Genomic DNA, 7,427 nt, shown 5'->3' on the forward strand with positions numbered 1-7,427 from the left:
AGTACATTTTTCTCATATGTCTTCATTATTTCGCATATTTTATGTTATTTTAGTACACATGGTGATCATACCCAGAGGGCACATTTTCAAGCGTACATGTTATTTTCTGTTATTAATTTCTCTATGCATTTTTCTCATTTAGTAAACACACATATAAGTCATTAATATTTCTTAATTAACATATCTGCTCCAACATTAGCGAGCTGGACTTCAGCAACACTCTCTGTGCCGGAATCTCCAAACAACTCCCACACAGACTCCAGACCTTCCAGGCAACCACTGCAAGACTCATACTCAACCTCCCACACCAGACCCACATCTCACCACACTTCAAGAAGTTTAACTGGCTCCCATTCTCAAAGCAGTCAATTTGAACTTCTCACACATACATACAAAGCCCTACACAATACAGGACCAGAATACCTGAACAGCAGCATATACTTTTACCAACCCACCAGGCACCTACGCTCTGCCTCACTCTCACACACATTCCCTGCATCCACAAAATTAAAACTGGAGGTCAGTTATTCTCTTACATCACACCCAAGGCTTGGAACAACCTCCTTCTACACATCAGAGCCTACTCCTCACTTCTTGAGTTCAGCGAAAAGCTGAAGACTTGGCTCTTCGTATAAGCACCTTGGGGACCACAAAACTATACACATGCCCAAGTGCCTGGATACTGTCTCGGTGATTAGTGCACTATACAAATCAAATCAGACTTTACCATGGGGAAAATTGCTACAAATTCCGCACGCGCTACCCGGGCCGGCAAGTCTGTTCGCACCTCTGCTCCTCATTTTCCTCTGCTGTGTTTCTGGGTGTTCCACTACTTAGAACGAGGGGGGTTAAGACATCCTATGCCCCTCATATAGTTCTTCACTATGCTCTCTGTAGGGGGGATGCCCTGCCATGCACCTGAACCCTGCACATCAAGGACATCACCAACAATACTAAGCCCTGTCCCTCGGGGTGGTTCTCAGCTCATTGTAGAGAGGTAGGCCCAGCTTCAGGCGCATATGCCTCCACTTGTGCTCCACCACCCTTTTAATATTGCTAAATTGCCACAACTCCTGCGGATATCCACCTTTCCCTTCCAACACATATGTTTTGTCCTCTCCTTGTTTCAATGTATACACTCTCTCAGTGGGCCTCCATCCAGCAACAAATGTCCTTGTGCTTACATTGGGAGCTTCTCCTCTCCTGACTGGTCTTCTTTTTTCTCCTGTATTCTGATAAGCAATAGACTGCTACTCCCTGCTAAATCCCTGTATCCCTTTGTACCCTACCAAATTCTCTTTCTCCAGTCACTAGTCACTTCTTCCCTTTCGTCCTCAGCAGTAGTGTTTCTCCAATTTCACCCTCTCCAATCCAATGATATCCCCCCTCCACCCTTTTGACACACAAACATCTTCCCAAGCAGCATGTACTCTTATCTTTCACCATCATCCACACCACCAACGGAAACAGAAGCAAAACACAATCAGCAAATCTCTTGTGGCAGGGGCAGGGTGCACAGGACATACCCCTGCTTCTCCCTCCACTTGCTGATGTCAAGTCGAATGCCCAGAACCATACTCTCCCTTTGCTCCAGAATCCAGGGGCGACACCAGACACTCCCACCCTAGACTGCAACTGCCTGCTATACCCTTCTTGCCACTCCAAGTCACGCTGGACCTGCTAACTACTGCCACCCCCAATACTTTCCCACATCTATCCATATCAAGCTCCCCCACCTCTGTCTGATTAGGTCTGCCCCAGGGGTATCCAGCTATCCCTTAACACTTCCACCCCTGTCTCCTGAGACAATATCCAAACGTTCCAATATTGGAGCACTCTTTCAAAAACGTTTCCCACACTGGGGCTCTCTGCACCCTTAACCACTCCTTGGCATGCCCGTCCACCTGCTCCCTACCCCGTCACCCTGGCATCTGAATGGTCTATAAGACCATCCTCAGCATATACCACCCATATAGTAGAACAGTGGTCTCCAAACATTTAAATGCCACGCCCCCCAGTTGAAAAATAAAAATCATTGGGCCCCCCCTCAGAATTTTTCACAATTATTGTACAAAGATGGCAATGTTTAATTATGTCTAGACCTATTTAAACATTGCAGTTAAGTACTATTACCGTTTAAAAAAATGCAATAACATGCTTCTGCTTAAAAGAAAACCTTGTTATCTGTATAATGCTTCTTTTGGTCAGAGCCTGGCGCCCCCCCTGGGATCACTTGAGGGCCTCCCCCCTTGGGCGGCCGGCCCCCCAGTTTGAAGACCTCTGTAGTAAAAACATGCTTCAAAAATTGGTTCACTTTCCTTTCACTCCTGAACACTAGTGCCTCGCTTTCCTCTTCTCCAAAATCCTTCAACTTTGCTGTTCATTCAAACACCTTCCTTTCATTTTCCCTGTGGAAGATGCTCTTGTCGCCCCTGGTGTACATCGCGGTTCACTGAAGCATATATCTTTTGTCCACTACTGCTTCATCCTTGTCTGCAATCAGTCTAAGTCCCCTTCCCACAAACCTAGTGCCACAAGTGCAAAAAGGAAAGACTTTTTCTGAATTTATCTTGAATACGGCCCAAACTGGTGGACCCTGAGACACTTTGGTATCAAGGACTTAGGCAATGTGTCAATTGTGAGACGTAGAACCTGGTGGGCTATAACCCCCCCAAACCTCCTGCACACTAAATGCAGATGGTGCATTCTGAGTAGTGAACGCTCCTGTGAGACTCACAGGAGTACTAGTTGTTAGTAGGTTCCAACCCCTTCAGCTTTTCTGCCAAAGCAATATATGCACTCTCTCTCTGAGGGACAAGTTCTCTCCTTCTAAAGGGACTTCCCCCTCCCCCAACTAGCTTTGGGTATGGCCATTGTGACTGTGTGTAGTGAGGACCGGTTTTCTTCCTCCTCACTAAGGTTCAGATGCCCTCCCTCCCCTGAGTGGTTGGAGCTGGCATCTTCCCCTACTTCTTCCTCCCCTGGAGCTTCTTCTATGCCTACCTCTTGGGCCTCAGTCCAGGCAGGGATTTCATCAAAACATTCTTTCTGCGGTTAGTGGCTGCAGGCAACCCCCTCTCAGCACACAACCCCCTAAGATGGATTACTGTCAATGTGGGTAGACTAGCCAGATCAAGCTCCATGGTTCCCTAGTTTTGTGTCACACAAAAAAACTTTTCCAAAAATTGAAATCAAGAATTTTGAAAAATCACAAATATCCAATACTTGAAGTTGATCCAAATTAAAAATCAAAAACAATTTTTGCACTAGGACAATTTAAAGGATGTTTAATTTGTTTTACTTAAAACTGTTGTGTAATACTGAACACAAGTATTGGATCCCACCACTGTGCACAACAAATGCTGGAAAGTGGATTATTGGTAAGGGCAGAAAAGTACCTACACTTACCAATAGGCCACTAACCCCCACTAGGTTCAGTTAGGTCTCAATAAATTAACCCCAGCTCAACCCTTGGTAGCTTGGCAATGAGCAATAAGGCTTAACTTAGGAGACAAAGGCCCTCATTATGATCCTGCCGATCTTAAAACCACCAGGGACGCGGTGGCAGTCGGACTGCCGCCAATGTGGCGGTCTGACAGCAACATTACAACTGCAGCGGTAGCACCATGGTAGCACCATGGTCGAACCACCAGAACCACCACAGGACCGCCACAGTTTATCTTCCAACTTAATCTTTTTCTTGAAGATTTTTTTTCACCGGGATGAAGTCGTAGATTGGATCCGACCTCTCTGGAGCCCTCTTCGGATACGCGTCACAGGAGACCTCGGTGAAGAATTCTCCCTTCAGACTTAGTCAATTTTTCAGGATGGAAATCTTCGTCCAGGTCAAAGTTGAAATTGGATCCCACGTCCATGGAGCCCTCCTCTGACACACTGTGCGGGAAGTCCTAGTCAACTTTTACGTTTAGATTTTGTTACTTTTTTGGATCTTTTTCTCTCCGACATCGGGCGACCCTCCACAGCAAGCTGATTTTGAGTTGACTTTGTCAGATTGCCTTTCCAGGAGCCCCCAGTGAAATTTTGGAGGTCTGGGGCTCTGGAGCTTTTCAGCAGGATGAACCTGCAAGTCAGGCTGGGTTTCAGTCAACGTAAGCCGGCTTTACTCGCAATGTCGGTTCAGTCCCTTATGGAGCTTTTTACCAAAAGTTCTCCAATTTTCTCCAAACTTCTGGAACTTCTTCTAGAATGTCTTTGAAGGTCTTGTAGGAGTCCACAACTCACCCCAAGGTTCCAGAAGCTCTGAGTTGCTCCTTGAGGGTTAGGATTCCAACTCCCAGAATGCACCTGGCTCAAACTCAAAAATGACCGCTGGACTGTGGTCAGCTGGTCAGTTACTTCAGGATTTGAAGCAGGGGACTCAGGTTAGCTATTTTCTACCTGTAGCAAACAGGGAGTCTCTTCTTGAACCAGTTGAAGCCAGGCAAAGTCCTTTTTGTGGTGAAGCCCAAGTGTGCAGCTGGTGCAGTCCTTCAGAATGCAGTGTCCAGGTGCAGGCCAGGGGTCCAGAAGAGCAGTCCTTCTTCTTCTTGTCTTGTTCCTGGTAGGGATCTGAGGTGTGGGTGCAGCTCTGCCATATTTATCCTTGCTCCTGAGATGGAAAGCAAGGGGGGGGGGGGGCAACTATCCAATCACAGACAGGCAACCGCCCTCTTGGATGACCACATCCTGGGAAGTGTAGCAAAAGTCAGTCCCAGGGAGCAACATTCTTTAAAAATCCAAAATGGCAGAATCCAAATTTTGGAGGTTAGGTCTGGCTAAAACTCCTTAACACAACGCTTTCCTGCCCTCTCAAAATCTAATCAAGGGGGCACCTGGTTTTCTGGGCTTTCAGTAAATGGGGGAGGTCCTGGGCTTCTCCAAATGTCCTTCCCTCCTTTGAAGACCAGTTTTGCAGCTCTCCCTCATCCTGTTCACCATCTGCTGAGGCAGATCTCCTCCCCCCAGACACTTCCTTTATCTTCAGCTCAGGCCCCTTCACACCTCATCAATCCAGCCTGGCCAGGCTGCCAGAGGCTGGCCAATCAGAGAAGGGCACTACAGAGTTGAAGTTGGCAACTTTCAGGTAGAGTTCTAAAATGCTTTCCCTGAACTGGTTATATTAAATTCAACAATGGCAAGTTGTTTGATTTATTATAACAATCGGTTTAATACCAAACCTGAAATATTTAGCTCCTTTTATGACTTTATCAATTTAAAATAACTTCTTCCAATTTTAGCCTATGGAGCCCATTCACTACAATGAGGGAAAAGCAAATTTGGCTATTTTCCCTCACCCGGGCTTATAAAACATCTTGTATAAGGTCCCTGCTTATAGTTACACTGCTCCCACCCCTGGGGACCTACGACACACCTTAGGGGTGACATATGTAAAAAATAAGGTGATATAAGACTTTATAAGTACTTTTAATTCCAATGTCGAATTTGAAGGTAACCTTAATTTAAAAGCAGCCAGCAAGGCAGACCTGCATTTGATATGACACTGGGCACCTAAGTTGGGTGCACTACAGATGCTGGGGTCCCTAAACCCACATGCGCTACCATACACTAGGGACTTATAGTTAGGTTGATACTGTCAATTATAATTAGCCTAATTTGCATATCCACTTTGCACAGAGCACTGGCCCTGGAGCTGGTTAGCAGTACCCAGGGCAAAGCCAAGAGTCAGTAACCACCAATATCTGCATAAAACGTTTGGTGGTGCCCAGAGCAAAAAAGAGGACTTTCATACAGCATGCTTGTGGGTGAGAGATCAGCCATGGGGGAGGGGACCATGCCGCCCTCCTCCCCACAAAAACAATAAGTAATTAGGCCATGCCCTGGGGGATGGGATCCCCAGTTCCAAGATCGGCCTGGGTAGCGGGCCTCACGGCCCCCGTCCACTTAACAAAATAAATATTTATGCCAGGCTTCAGGGAAAGGGCTCCCTGGGACCGAGATCAGCTTGGGGAGGGGGACCGCACAGCCCCCCTGAAAAAAATAAATATTTAGGCTGGGGGGGCGCGGCCAAGCAAGATGGCCAGCGGGACGCGCTTCTTGTGAGCTCCCACCATCCCAGCCTGATCCTGAAGAAATCCTGGGGTGCCTGAGTCGTGGGGTGCCCCCCATCGGCTAGGGGTAGTGCTCTGACCTACATGGTAGGCCCATATCCCGCTTTGGGACTTCGGTGAGCCCCATTTCGGCGGCATGACGAGGCCAGGCCTGAGCTGGGTGAAGAGCGGCTGGACGGAGTATGGGGAGGCCTTGGCTCGGCTGTCCCAGTTGGACTTTCTTCCCTGTCAGTACCCTGGGCTAGCGCCTGGGCTCCCCTGGGGGCGGGTTCGTGGGCCCATTGGTCTCCCTGGCATGTGCGGTCCTGTGGCTGGGGGGGGGGCATCCAGCTCGCCCCGCTGCGTTGGTGTGGGGGTGCCTGGCCTGATTCCCCCTGCGTCGGTGATCAGCCCGGGATCAGGGCCTGGGGGCAATGTCAGAGGATGGTGAGGAGCGGGGGCCCGGGTGCCCAGCAGTGAATAGTTTATTCTGGGCTGCTGCGGAGTGGCTGGGGGCAGCCCGGCGGAGTGCAACGCTCTCTGGAGGTGAGACAACGGAGGTCGCCATTTGGAGAATTCGCGTGTGTGTGTTCTGCACTGGCGGAGTGTTTTCTGTGGCCCGGGTGTGACGCCATTGTCTGGGACCTGTGACGCAGCACACACCTACATACGCCTGAATCAGATGAGGTCTGGGCTGGCGGCACGGATACATGGACATTATAGTGGCCCGTTGTTGTGGTTATTTGGGGCCAGGCGATTAACTTGCATTATTTGATGGGTGTCTCAGCTCAACGGTGCTTCATCTTTGACCCTCTGAGTCAGGTACGGTGGTGATACATCCTACTATTTCTAAGTTGATGGTGAGATGGGGCGGCATCGGCAAGCTACTGCATCGCAGGGGAACACTATGGAGCAATACACTACGCCTACCCCATTGCATCAGTGCCAGACTCATATTGGAGGGCCTGGAGAGGTCCTGGGCACGCCAGCTACTGCAGAGGAACCCTCACGTGATGAACTTTTGGCTGCTATACAGGGCTTTAGGGTGGCTCTTGAGGGGAAGATAGAAATGGTGGCTGTGGAGGTGAACCTTCTCCGAGCGGACCTCTGCAAAGTATCTGATAAGGTCAAGGTAGCGGAGGGGTCTATTGTGGATTTGCAGACGGAGGTAGGCGCTTTACGAAAACAGGTTGCGCAGGTCACTTCCACGGTTGGAATGTTGGAGGTGGGATTGGAAGACCCTGAGGGCAGATCCCGACAGAACAATGTGTGCCTCCTTGGGTTTCGGAGCGTGCGTAGAGTTCCACGGCAGAGGGTTTTGTGGAGCGATGGATCAGATATGTATTGCAGCCTGAGGGATTATCTAAGGTGTTTGTGATG

The sequence above is a fragment of the Pleurodeles waltl genome, chromosome 3_1 (genome assembly GCF_031143425.1).
Source record: "Pleurodeles waltl isolate 20211129_DDA chromosome 3_1, aPleWal1.hap1.20221129, whole genome shotgun sequence".
NCBI lineage: Eukaryota > Metazoa > Chordata > Amphibia > Caudata > Salamandridae > Pleurodeles > Pleurodeles waltl.